The sequence below is a fragment of the Bos taurus genome, chromosome 16 (assembly GCF_002263795.3).
Source record: "Bos taurus isolate L1 Dominette 01449 registration number 42190680 breed Hereford chromosome 16, ARS-UCD2.0, whole genome shotgun sequence".
NCBI classification, from domain to species: Eukaryota; Metazoa; Chordata; class Mammalia; order Artiodactyla; family Bovidae; genus Bos; species Bos taurus.
This window is the reverse complement of record NC_037343.1, coordinates 36,028,873-36,041,921: the sequence shown is the minus strand read 5'-3', so window position 1 is coordinate 36,041,921 and position 13,049 is coordinate 36,028,873. Positions and strand designations below refer to the sequence as shown.

Here is a 13,049-nt window from a genome sequence, read left to right as displayed (position 1 = left end):
GCATTTGGCAGGTGGATTCTTATCTACTAAACCACCAGGGAAGTCTCTAAATGAAAATTTTGCCTCTCATTAAATATTCTTCCATAGCAGTGGTCAGCAAACTTTTTCTTAAGGGCTTACATACTATTTTAAGCTTTGTAGGCCAAGAGGCAAAACTGAGGCTATTATATAAGTACTTATATAACTAGTTAAAATGTAAAAACCCTTCCTAGCTCAAGGGCCTTGAAAACTCAGCTCACCAGATTAGGCCCATGAGCAACAATTTGTGGATCCTTGCTCTGGAAGCATCATTTTTGATGTTTTCAGTGTACTTCCTATAGGAATTTCCTGTAACTTACTTAATCAAGTCCTTGTTCTTAAGCATTTAGTTTTACTATTTCAATAATAATGCTTCAACAGATCTTGTGACTAATGCTTCAATAAATCTTTGTCCATATTCATGGTTATTTCCTTAGAGTAAATCCTTCAAACTGGAATTGCTAGGTCAAAGAGTATATTCATTATGCCAAAATACCCTCTGAAACTACCATACCTATGTACAATCCTATCAGCAACATATAAGAGAGCTCTGTAGCAGTTTATGACTATTTTAAGTCATAAAATATTTTAAGTTTGTTAAAAAAAAAACTGTTTGAATTTCACATTGGTTTTGCAGTGTGAGCAGAGTGCGTCTCTCTTCCTTAGTCAGGGGTGATCTCTTTCTCCCTGGGCTTTGTTGGAACACCCTAATTCAAGTTCAGACTCTCACGGAGTCCCTGCTCCTTGTTGTTTACTCACTAAGTTGTGTCTGACTCTTTGTGACCCCGCCAGGCTCCTCCGTCTATGGGATTTCCCAGACAAGAATACTGGAGTGGGTTGCCATTTCCTTCTCCAGTGATCTTCCCTACTCAGATTGAACTCAGGTCTCCTGCATCTCCTGCATTGGCAGGCAAATTCTTTACCACTGAGCTACCAGGGCAGCCTGAGGCCCTTCTCACAGATTCTCGAAAAGAGCTTAGCCTTCCCAGGGCCCTGGGACAGCCCCCAGAAGAGGGCTGCCTGCAGAGGCCCCAGCCACTCCTTACTCAAGCCCCCCACCGCACTTCCTCCCCCTCCCTCTCAGCAGGAGGTGGCTGGCCCAGCTCAGTTCCCAGCCTAACAAATTGCCATCTGCGAATGACTGCTCCTTTCTGCAGCTAAGCCAGTCTCTGTTTTTCTATTCCCTGGCTTCCCCAAGCTCTTTCTTGGGGCACATGTCCTTCTTCTCTCTATTCTCAGCCTACAGCGGCCCCCCAAGCAGAAAGGCAGGAACAGAAGACGTGCAAAGTACTGTTGATGTGGGGTCCAGACAAGGCAGTCTCTTTGGCAGACCCTGGGCAGGCCTGCAAGCTCTAATCTTTTAACCTGACTGTCTAATAGAATCCAGGCTGCTGACACCCTTGTCCTCTAGTTATTTTTAAACCATAATAACTGGCATTACATCAAGGTCATGAAACACAGAAGTTTGGCAGAGCTGCTGCTTCTCCACTTCTTTCTATCTCCTCTCCTAGCTGCTTGCTTCCTTCCTCCCTGCCTGGCCAGATCCTATACCTACCCCTGGAGGCTGTTTTCATGCTCCCCTCTACAGGAAGCCCTGCCTCACTTTCCTCTATTCATTCAGTTCCCTGGAATAGCAGGTCTTAGAGCACGTACATGACTTTCACCACCTTGGGTATTCAGGCTTGTAGCGTTCACTGTCACTTTATAAATGTCAGTATTATCAATGCAACCTTCTAACTGAGGGTGTGGAACATGATTTCACTTTGACATATGGTCCTTAAAGCAACGGTAGTAGCACTGGGCAAAAAACAAGGAGCTCATGAATTATGTTTATTAATTTTAGGACTCTACTCTGATAAATTCCAAACTGCTTTCTCCAAAAGTTCAGGGTACCATACATACCATTGTTTGTTGTTCAGTTGCTCAGTCATGCCCAACTCTTTGTGACCCCATGGACTGCACCATGCCAGGCCTCCCTGTCCTTCACCATCACCCAGAGCTTGCTCAAACTCATGTCCATTGAGTCGGTGATGCCATCCAAACATCTCATCCTCTGTCATCCCCTTCTCCCCCTGCCTTCAATCTTTCCCAGCATCAGGCTTTTTCCAATGAGTCAGTTCTTTGCATCAGGTGGCCAAAGTATTGGAGCTTCAGCTTCAGCTTCAGCATCAGTCCTTCCAATGAATATTCAGGATTGATTTCCTTTAGGTGGACTAGTTGGATCTCCTTGCAGTCCAAGGGATTCTCAAGAGTCTTCTCCAACACTACAGTTCAAAAGCATCAATTCTTCGGCGCTCAGCCTCCTTTATGGTCCAACTCTCACATTCATACGTGACTACTGGAAAAATCACAACTTTGACTAGAAGGACCTTTGTAGGTGATGTCTCTGTTTTTTAATATGCTGTCTAGGTTTGTCATAGCTTTTCTTCCAAGGAGTGAGTGTCTTTCAATTTCAAGGTTGCAGTCACCATCTGCAGTGATTTTGGAGCCCAAAAAAATAAAGTCTGACACTGTTTCCATTGTTTCCCCATCTATTTGCCATGAAGTGATGGAGCTGGATGCCACGATTTTCATTCCTCTTTCACCTTCATCAAGAGGTTTTTTAGTTCCTCTTCACTTTCTGCCATAATGGTGGTGTCATCTGCGCATCTGAGGTTATTGATATTTCTCCCAGAAATCTTGATCCATACTGAGCATTTCTCAATTAGATGCTAATTTTTGATAAGCCTGGAGTCAAAGGGGGATGATGGTGAAATGGGGAAAGAATTAGATTAGGAAGCATAAGTCTGAGAAGTCTATCTAGTTCTCTCACTTATGGACATGTAAATTTGAGCCTCATCTATAAAGGAAGGAGAATAATAATACCTCCTATTTCTATAAAGTTTTTTCTGACACTGAAATGAAAGCACCTTTACTTATTCAATCTGCAAACAAAACTAAAAGATAATCATCATTGTCCCCATTTTACAGGTAAAAGGATGGAGACCTGAAAATTAAGTAATTTGCCCAATGTCAAAAACCTAGCAAGTAAGAGTTTGAACCCAGGTCTCGTTGATGTAAAATATTTTAAAAGGGGAAAAGGAGAGAAATATAAGTGTGAGTATGTTTTATCTTGCCAACAGTTGATAATTTTAGTGTCTGGCCTGAATGAGCTCATTTGAATTTGTATTTGCATTCATTTTTGAGAGAAGGAAAAAATAACAAAAAGAATAAAAATAGAGTACAGGCAGGAGATAAGGGAGTGAGAGAATAAGTGGGCATGCTGAGAGCTAGGAAATTAGTTCTGCCTAACAAATTTCATTCAGTACCTTTGATGTACCAGGAACTAGGCTTAGGCTAGGCAAACAATGATGAGAAGATGGTTTCTGCCTGTGAAAGTGACCAAAGAGAGTCACACAGAGAGGTTTGTGGTGGAGAGTGGAAGAGGTTAGCAGAGGGAGCATCCCTTTTTTGCATCCAAGTGAGGAGGAGGTAGGCCTTCCCAAGTGGCTCAGGAGTAAAGAATCTGCCTGCATTGCAGGAGACTTATAGGAGCTGCAGTTTCAATCCCTGAATCAGGAAGAACCCTTGGAGAAGGAAATGGCAACCCACTCCAGTACTTTTGCCTGGAAAATCCCATGGACAGAGGAGCCTGGTGGTCTATAGTACATGGGATCACAAAAGAGCTGAGCACGACTGAGCAACTAAACAACTAAAACAAGGAGGAGGTGAGCAAAGAAAATAAGGTTGGCGATAAAGGGGAGGCTAGATCTTGGAGGTCCAGTAGATAATGGAGAATTTTAAACATGAAAGCAATACATTCAGATACAAAGTTTTTACTGTGTTGCTTGTTTACTCATTCATTCATTTACTCATTTAGAATACTTGCACAAAAGTGTGAGGGGGCTGTGTATATGAATGGACTCAAAAATAGTTTTTTGCATAGACCCTGATCCCTTCCACCACCCTCACCATTGTGATGGTCCTGGCCACCATCATTCCTCTGCTGTACGATTGCAATCACATGCTAACATCTATCCTTGGCCTCTCATAATCTAATTACAAAATAGAAGCCTTTCAAATGTAAGTCAGAGCATGACAGTCCTTGGCTCAAAACTCCCCAGTGCCCCCTTCACCACTCAGAATAAAACTCAAAGTTTGGACAATGGCCTTCAAGGCTCATATAATCTGCTACCCTCTCCTCCACCTTCCCCACTGGTATGCCTCTGATCTCATTTTCTACTACTCTTTCTCTTGCTGCCCTGCTCCAGCAACACAGACCTCCTTGACCTTCAAACGCTCCAAGCATCACTCTGCCTGGGGTGTCTGCACATCCTCATACCACTCCAGGATGGCTCTTCTCCCTTACAGATCTGCACAGATCACTCCCTCACCGTCCGGGCTTTGCTCCAGTCTCATCAGCTCAGACAAGCCTTTCCTTCCTACCATACTTAAAATTGCAACAGGCCACGTGTTTCCCTGAACTCCCCATGTGGCTTCTCTACTTTATTTTTGGCTATTTAACTTATTATCATCGGGAATACATATTTTTTATGCTATTTTTGGAGTGCCCTCATCCCATCCCTGGGCTTTCCCAGTGGTAAAGAATCCACTTGCCAGCGCAGAAGTTTTGGGTTCAATCCCTAGGTCAGGAAGATCCCCTGAAGGGGGAAATGGCAATCCACTCCAGTATTCTTATCTGGGAAATCCCAGGGACAGAGGAAGCTGGTGGGCTGTAGTTCATGGGGTCACAAAGAATCAGATATGACTGAGTGACTGAGCAGCCACATATGTACCCACTCCTGCTCTGCCCTTGAAGTAAACATAGGTCATGGAGCTTTTGCCTGTTTTGTTCACTGTATCCCTAATGCCTCAAATGTGCTTGGCAAGTAGTATGCGTTGAAAATGACATTTATGTGATGACTGAAGGAGATACAATGCTATTGTCCCCCTAGATCCATTTTTTTTTTCCTTTTATCTGTGCAATGGCCACTGAGTTAACATCTGCATTTCCAGCCTCCTTTGCAGATAAATGTGGTCATGTTCTTACTAACAGACTTTGAGCAGTAGTTGTACCCTCATCCCAAGAAACAACTAGGAAAACCATGCAGGACTCAAGGAGCACATATGCTCATATACCACTTCAGGTGTGACCAGGGCAAGTAAATAGATGGAGAAAAGTCTGCTTGTAGTGGAAGCTGGGAGACAAGAAGAACAAAGATTAACTGTCTTTATTTTCCCCCACTGATCTGAAGAGCCATATTTACCTATAATATATTATTAATACCCATCTATTCTCAGATTTCTAGACTTTCTTAGTTTTTCCATTCATATATCTTCATATTCATGAACCAGTGCTAAACTGTTTTATTATCTGCTATGACCAAGGGTTCCATGCCCTTCATTACATTTTTTCCCCAAAGATTCCTAATAATTCTTACAAAAGGAATGCATTGTAGAAACACTGGTGGTGGTGGTGGTGGTGGTGGTGGTCAGTCATTCAGTCGTGTCTGACTCTTTGTGACCCCATGGACTGTAGTTCACCAGGCTCCTCTGTCCATGGGATTTCCCAGGCAAGAATACTGGAGTGGGTTGCCATTTCCTCCTCCAGGGGATCTTCCTGACCCAGGGATCAAACCCACAGCTCTTGCATCTCCTGCAGGAGGATTCTTCACTACTAGTGCCACCTGGGAAGCCTCTGTAGAAACATTACTTGGGAAGTAATTTTGAGTTGGATTGGAGGCAGACAAGATTGAGACTGTTTCATTAATTTTAGATGAGGATGGGAATGACAGCTGCAGAGTAAGAAATTATCCTACCCTCCCTCTACCCTTCACCCCCAGCATAATTGCTGCCAATGCCCCCCTACTCTCATCCCAGATTATGATATTAAAAGTCACTTCCTATGAAGAGGCCAAGACAGATTCAAGAGATACTCAGAGATTCAAATGCCTTAGTAACTTACTGGATAGTGGTGAAGAGTGAGACAAGAATGATTCTTAGATTTCTGGCCCTGGCAGCTACATGAATATTTGTGATTCCCGGATCACACAGGCTGGGAAACAGATTTGGGGAATAAATACAATGAACAGAATTTGAGGATTTGTGGGTTATCTAGAAGAAACTCCTGTAGACATACAGTCAAGTTCTGGACTTGGAAGTTGGACCTGCCAGTTCACTCTTGGTAATGGAGCATCAGTTGAAGCTGCCAGAAAAGATCATTAGAGAAGGCCTCAAGCACTGTAGTGACTCACTGAGCTCTGACTCTGGTAGCATTATCCAACTAGCTCTAGTTTTGCTGTCCTAGTGGTCAGGAGCCTAGAACTTCACCAGAAAAAAAGTGGAAAACAATACTGTTACAGAGAAAAGCTCAACTGGATCATGAAGGCAAATTTTTTATGTTGGGAAGGAAACTGGTTCACAGGAGATTACTAAATGATGGAATGGGCTGCATCATTTACTCTGAAGCAGTGCACAATATAGAATCCAAACTCAATTCTGTTGGCAAATCAATTGGAAAACCTTGACTCTGCCATGAAAAGCTTAAACTTTATTCTCATTCATATCAGGTCCTTATTTTTCCAAGGCTCCCAAGGTTGTCTCACCTTTCTTATTGATTTATTCTACATAAAAACTGATTGAAGCCTTGAAAAGAAACTTTATTCTTGGGTCATTTCATAACGAATGATCTTGGAATCACTCTGGCCAAAACTAATGAGGATTTTATCATGCACTGCTACAGGAAATCATCAATTATTCCAAAGCTCTAGGCTCCCAAATCTTCATGTATACAATATTATAAACTTGTATTAGTTTTGGAGACATATGTTTTCCTTCCCTTCTTTTGGAGGGAAGGGATATTATCCTATTTAAGTCTAGCACAATTACTGGCAAGTGGAAAATTACTCCATAAAAGTTTATTGCAATGTACTTAAAGATAGGTAACAGTTCTTGCAGTGGGGATGAGGAGAAATGGGAAACAATGGGGTATCAGTGTTGGAAATGACATTTTAATCAGATTACAAATGGTAAATAATTGGAATTCAGTATGACTTTAATCTATGTTGTCCATTACTATTATAATGTGTGAATCAAAAATGCATGGATTATTAGGGCTGTTTGCTCTGCCTGTTTGCCCTCTTGCAACAAAAGTTTTCATTAAATGACAGGTGGTACCTACCATAGGAAATACATAGGGTTAGGAGGAGAAAGTCAAGCTCTATTTGATCGCCTTCTAGGAAGACCCGTATGTCAGGGAAGGAAATTGAATCATCTGACTAGAATAGAGTGTGATGTTTACTTGTGGATATTCACTTACTATATCCTTGGCTTCTATTATCACAAATCATTTCAAATTGCCAGTCACTGTGGGAAATAGTTGTCTTACCAAGTTTCTCAGATCATAAATTCAGAAGCCTAAAATGAAGGCTTTTGCATGCGTGCTAAGTCACTTCAGTCGTGTCTGACTCTGTGACCCCATGAACTGTAGCCTGTCAGGCTCCTCTGTCCAAGGGATTTCCCAGGCAAGAGTACTGGAGTGGGTCATCATGCCTTCCTCCAGGGGATCTTCCCGACCCAGGGATCAAACCCACATCTCTTATATCTCCTGCATTGGCATGTGGGTTCTTTACCACTAGCACCACCTGGGCTGCCCGAACTGAAAGTATAATCCCATAGGCATGCATGTGTGTGTAATGTTATTAAACACTTACTGATTACTCACCAAATGTGCCAGGCATTGTGGTAACTGTTTAACAAGTATTAGTTTATCTAATGGTCACAACAACCCAGTGAGGTAAGTGCTACTATCCCTCCTGGCCACCCTCCCTTTATTTTACAGATAAGGGACCTGAGAGACAGAACAGTCAGCTAGCTTGTCCACGCTGTCTGACTCCAAAGCTGCGGCTCTGAACCATTACACAGCAGGCGTCTTCACAAGCAAGGTGCCAGATGAAATGCAGATAGGGTTTGGAGTGACTCATGCTCGCTCCACTTCTCACCACAGACCATATTGAGACACGGCCACCGCTTCCTCTTCACCCTTCCCAGCCAAGAATAACACCTGAGAAGTGGCTTCCTGTTGGATCTGGAGGTACTTGTGATGCTTGTGTGTCTGAGAATTCTGTGAACTCGAGTCCCCTTTTGAATTAATGCATATGACTTGAGTTGTTAATAGCTTGAAGAGGAAGTGTCATGGCTAAACGATAGACTAGAACAGAAATAATTTCTTAAAATGCTGAGTCTCCTACTGTTCAATTGCCCAGAAAACTTGTTCTCATCCCAACTGCCATTATTTGCAGGAATTGTTCTCTTTTTTCTCAACATAATGAAGGCCTGACCATATCCCACAAGGCTCCTCTGTCCATGGGATTCTCCAGGCAAGAATACTTCTCCAGGGGATCTTCCTCACCCAGGTATCGAATCCAGGTCTCCCACATTGCAGGCAGATTCTTTACCATCTGAGCCACCAGGGAAGCCAAAGAAGACCTTTTGGTGACAGCTTATTATAGAAGAGATCTCCCAAATCTGAACTTTCACATTAATTGTATAAGAGGAGGAATATAAATATGGAGCAACTTGGCTTTATGGGAGGGAAATGGAGACTCTCTTTTCTCTAGTTCATTCTACTTCTCTAAGGTTAGTCCAACAAAAAGCAGGAACCAAATGTCATGAATTGATTTCTATTCAGCATATGTCACCACCAGGATATCTTTGTTCTGATGAAGAGCCTTCCATCTTCCTGGAAAGAAGACAAGTATGTCAAGGATTAGGTTCACCTATTACATACAGAATTCTTTACCTAAATTTGTGGTCCCCAGCCATTCCACTGTAATAGGCTATTCAGTAATCAAAGCCAACTGGGTCATTTCTTACTCTGTACCCACTGATACAGTCTCTCAACTTTTATCCACAGCTCAAAGCATTTCTGATGGGGAGGGGTCCTGCCAGTACAAAGTCAAGTTAGCACTCTGCCCTTCCACCCACCCCTTCTTATAAATTTCTAGTTAGACACCATCACTTCTTAGTCACTTCTATTCCTGAGAAGACTGAAGTAAAATGATCTCTTGGGAAATTCCTGACATGTAAATCTAAGAAGCTGAGAAGAGCCCAGACATAATTCCAGAGAGAAGGGTGACTCCAGAACTTTTGCCACACACTACACATTCCATTGAAGTGCCAAGCAGTGGACAATCCACAATTCTTCTTAACCTCTAAATCCTTTATTAGATCTCAAAATATATATTAAGTATCTACTAGGTTATGCCAGATGCTATGCTAGGTGTTGATGGTGAAAAGACATGATCCCTCACTAAGCTAGAAAGCTCTTTATTTCCTTTACCATCTTAGTATCCTATCCCTTTTTGCCTGAAAGATACCACCATTATTGTCCAGTCTGAAAGAGAAGCCCAGATCGAGTGTCCCTAGAGGTCCCTCTCCACTGTAAGAATCTATTATCTTGGATCTGAAATAAAACAGGAAATGGTTTGGCCAGGTGCAAGGGTACGATCTATTAGTAGAACACTATTCTGATGGACGAATTAATTCAGTGTATCTAATATATGTAAACTCCCCCCACTTTAGAAAGATAGTTTCTTATGCTTCTCTTAATGATTTGATCCTTAGGCAGTACATAAGGTCAGATTAATTTCTCTTTGTGTTTCTTTTCAAAACATACTGTTCTTTCAAATGTAGCAAACACAAAGATCATATTATGGATAATCTTCCCATGACTGTCACCCAGTTAAGAATGCTTGTTAAGGACTTCCCTGGAGACTCTGTGCTCCCAAGGGGCATGGGTTCAGTCCCTGGTTGGGGAACTAAGATCCTGCATGCTGCCTGGTGCAACCAAAGAAAGGGAAGAAAGAATGCTTATTAAGCTTCCACCTTCTTTCACTTAATTAAGGTTTCTATGTCTCTGAACCAAAATTAGTCTGATCCATTGGAATAAGAAGATGGGATTATGTCTTCTGTAGATGGTTTAGGAACACTGGAAGTTGACCTTCTGCAACACTACAAGATTTAATTGGATGACCTTTCATAGAGGTGGCTGGGATGAAGTTAGACTTCATTGCCCCTCCCCTCACTGCCTGGAAAATAACACAGTGTGTATGTTAACTTTCCGGGGCAGAGCTAGTCGCACACAAACCTATAAAGCCTGAAAATCTGGCTATTGTACACCTAATCCTCCAATTCTCTTTTTCAAAATTTCTCCATGCTTTAAATAACCCCCCCAGTGCCCAGATTTCATGCAACTAAATTGTGGTACACCATGCAATAGAATAATTATACAGCCATTAAAAACCACACCGTGTGTGTGTGTGTGTGTGTGTGTGTGTGTGTGTGTGTGTATGTGTTAAGTCGTTTCAGTCATGTCCAACTCTTTGTGACCCTATGAACTATAGCCCACCAGGCTCCTCTGAAGCTTCCTGACCCAGGGGTCAAACTCACATTTCTTATGTCTCTACATTGGCAGGCAGGTTCTTTACCACTAGCGCCACCTGGGAAGCCCCAAAAAATCACACTGCAGAGAAATATTTAGTAGAGTGGAAAGATGTTCAGCTGCTTCCCTCAGCTCCCTGATTCTCAATCAGAGTATGAAACTTGCCAAATATTTTATTCTGGTCACTGCTTCCTGAGCATGCAAAATGCATCATTTCCTGTACCACATCAAGGTTGATGGTCTTAGTTCTAAGAACTGGCTTATAAGTAAGGAAGCAGAGTGTTTCCTGTTAGACCAGCAATAAAGAAATAGACTATAACAGTTTATTCTTTTCAGAAGAAGTAAAATGGATGTATGCTCAGTCTGACATCCTCAAGATGCAAACTCCTCATTGAAGTTTAGGAGACATCTATTGGGAGATGACGATTAGTTAATACTATTGTTTGGAAGCAAGATATAAACCCTGGCCCAACACTAAAGCTGGGGTATCCTGAACATGCAGATTAACCTCTCTGAGGCTCAGTTTCTGCATTATTGAAATGGGACCACAGTAATACTGACCTCATAGGGTTAGTGGAAAGAATAAAAAAGTAGCACGTAAAGAATTTAGTTTAATGCTTGATATTCAGTAAGTTCTCAGTAAATGTCAGCTATTATTCACTGCTCTACTGCAGTTTTATCCTCCAGCCTACACTTAAGAAGGGGGATAGGATGGTGGAGTTGAGAGGGTCTCACCCTCATAAATAAGAACAGAGCACAGAGTCTGCTAGGATTCTCAGTCTCTGACTTAAAAGGAATTAAAGTCAGCTTTGTGTGATCCCTTGACTTGTTTTTGCCCCAGTCTGCCTCCCCCAGTAAAAGCAGTAAGAGGGGCTGTCACTTCTCTGTGAAGTGTAAAACTGCAAGGGCATTTGAGGGGGACTATTACCTGCTCTGGGTCCAGTCTTCGGGACTGCTAGGTATAAAGAATACCACAGGATGAAGTAAGAAGGAATGGCTTCAAAGAGAGAAAAACCAGCTGAGATCATAGGGCCTTGGCAATGGCAGAATGTTATAGGCAATTGGAGTGACAAAGATGTACCTGAGAAGTTGTCTCGGGAATGACAAGTTGGAAGTCCCATGTAGGATACCTGTTGCAAGATAACTGTTTCCCACTGAAAAGCCCAAACTTCTCTCGAACTTGGTGAATGCCCCCATCCATCTGGCACTTTAGCCAAAAGGTGAATTTAATTCAAGGGAGTAAGAATACTTAGAGAGTCCTTACAATGACGAGAGTTGTCTGCAAGCAAGGAGGCAGCAATGCAGATGAGTGAGGAATTGCAGTGTGCTGGCTGGCTTTGAGAGAAAAAGACAGCTACACTCACAACTGCTCCAAGTCAGAAAGTGATCCCTGCCTGAGGGAGGTATAGAGTGCTCTGGCTGTACTTACCAGGACACGGAAGCCTGTGTAAGAAGCTTCCAACAATGGAGAACAGGATGCTGCCAGGAAGGCAGTGGGAAAGGAGGGGAGAGAATCAACACAAGATTTACAGCAAGAACATCTCCTTTCCAGCACTGCTGACGTGTCCTGGACAAGCTGCCATCTCTGACCATCACCTATTCAGAACCCAGAGTGAAAAGCAATTTCCATCCCTCTGATTCCTGTTGAATTGTTCTTCATTCTCAGTCCTATTGCCTCCATCTGCACTTTCCAAGAAATTACTACCCTGGGATCAACTGAAAATGAAGGTCATCTGATTTCAAGGGATTTTGGAGTCTGAAGTATGACCATGGGCCTGCAACCTGATGGTGGGCAGTGTGCACCTTTCTACCCTGCCGTGTTCTGTGACCTGAGACTTTGTAACCACTGTCAGTGGCCACAGAATTAGACTGATTGCCTACCAGTTGCTTTCAGGTCCATCCTCTCCTTCAAAAAGCCTTCATTTCCATTCTTGAGATCAGACTTGTTAGGGGTTGCAGAGATAAGGCACTATCTCATCATGGCTTAATCATGTATCCGTTCCAAGAAGGGTGTCTGAGGAAGGTTCTGAGGGTTCTAGGTGAACTCCAGACCGGTTCTCACATTGGACACCAGAGAAGAAAATCCTGGGGAAATGGAACTGAGCCAGGTGAGTTTCAGGAGTTGGGAAAGAAGAGTGGCAGGCTCTACTTGACAGGATTAATTCATTCATTCAACACTCAACATACATCAACCGAGTATCCACTACATGCCAAAGGATATAGTGAGAAAAGACCCAGGTAGACCACAGTGCAATGAGAGGGAAAAGCAACCAAAATGTAATTGTGATATAGTTTGATCACTGTGGGGCTTCCCAGCTGGCACTAGTGGTAAACAACCCACCTAGCTTCTCTGGTGATTCAGACGGTAAAACTCTGCCAATAATGCAGGAGACCCAGCTTTGATCCCTGGGTCAGGAAGTTGCCCTGGAGTAGGAAACGGCAACCCACTTCAGTATTCTTGCCTGGAGAATTTCATGGACATAGGAGTCTGGTGGGCTACAGTCCATGGGGTCACAGAGTCACACAAGACTGAGCAACTAACACTTTCACTTTCACCAAGGCAGGAGACATAAGAGATGCTGGTTATATCCCTGGGTTGGGAAGATCCCCT

At 42.9% G+C, this 13,049-nt stretch overlaps 1 long non-coding RNA gene across 1 annotated transcript in view; it reads right to left on the bottom strand.

Moving 5' to 3' along the window:
* Positions 1-584: 584 nt before the first annotated feature.
* LOC132342458 (uncharacterized) overlaps positions 585-13,049 on the bottom strand; it is a 129,997-nt gene continuing 117,532 nt past the window's right edge. The window contains exon 3 of the long non-coding RNA XR_009490838.1: positions 585-8,737. This is a non-coding gene — a long non-coding RNA (uncharacterized lncRNA). The remainder of the gene's footprint in view (positions 8,738-13,049) is intronic.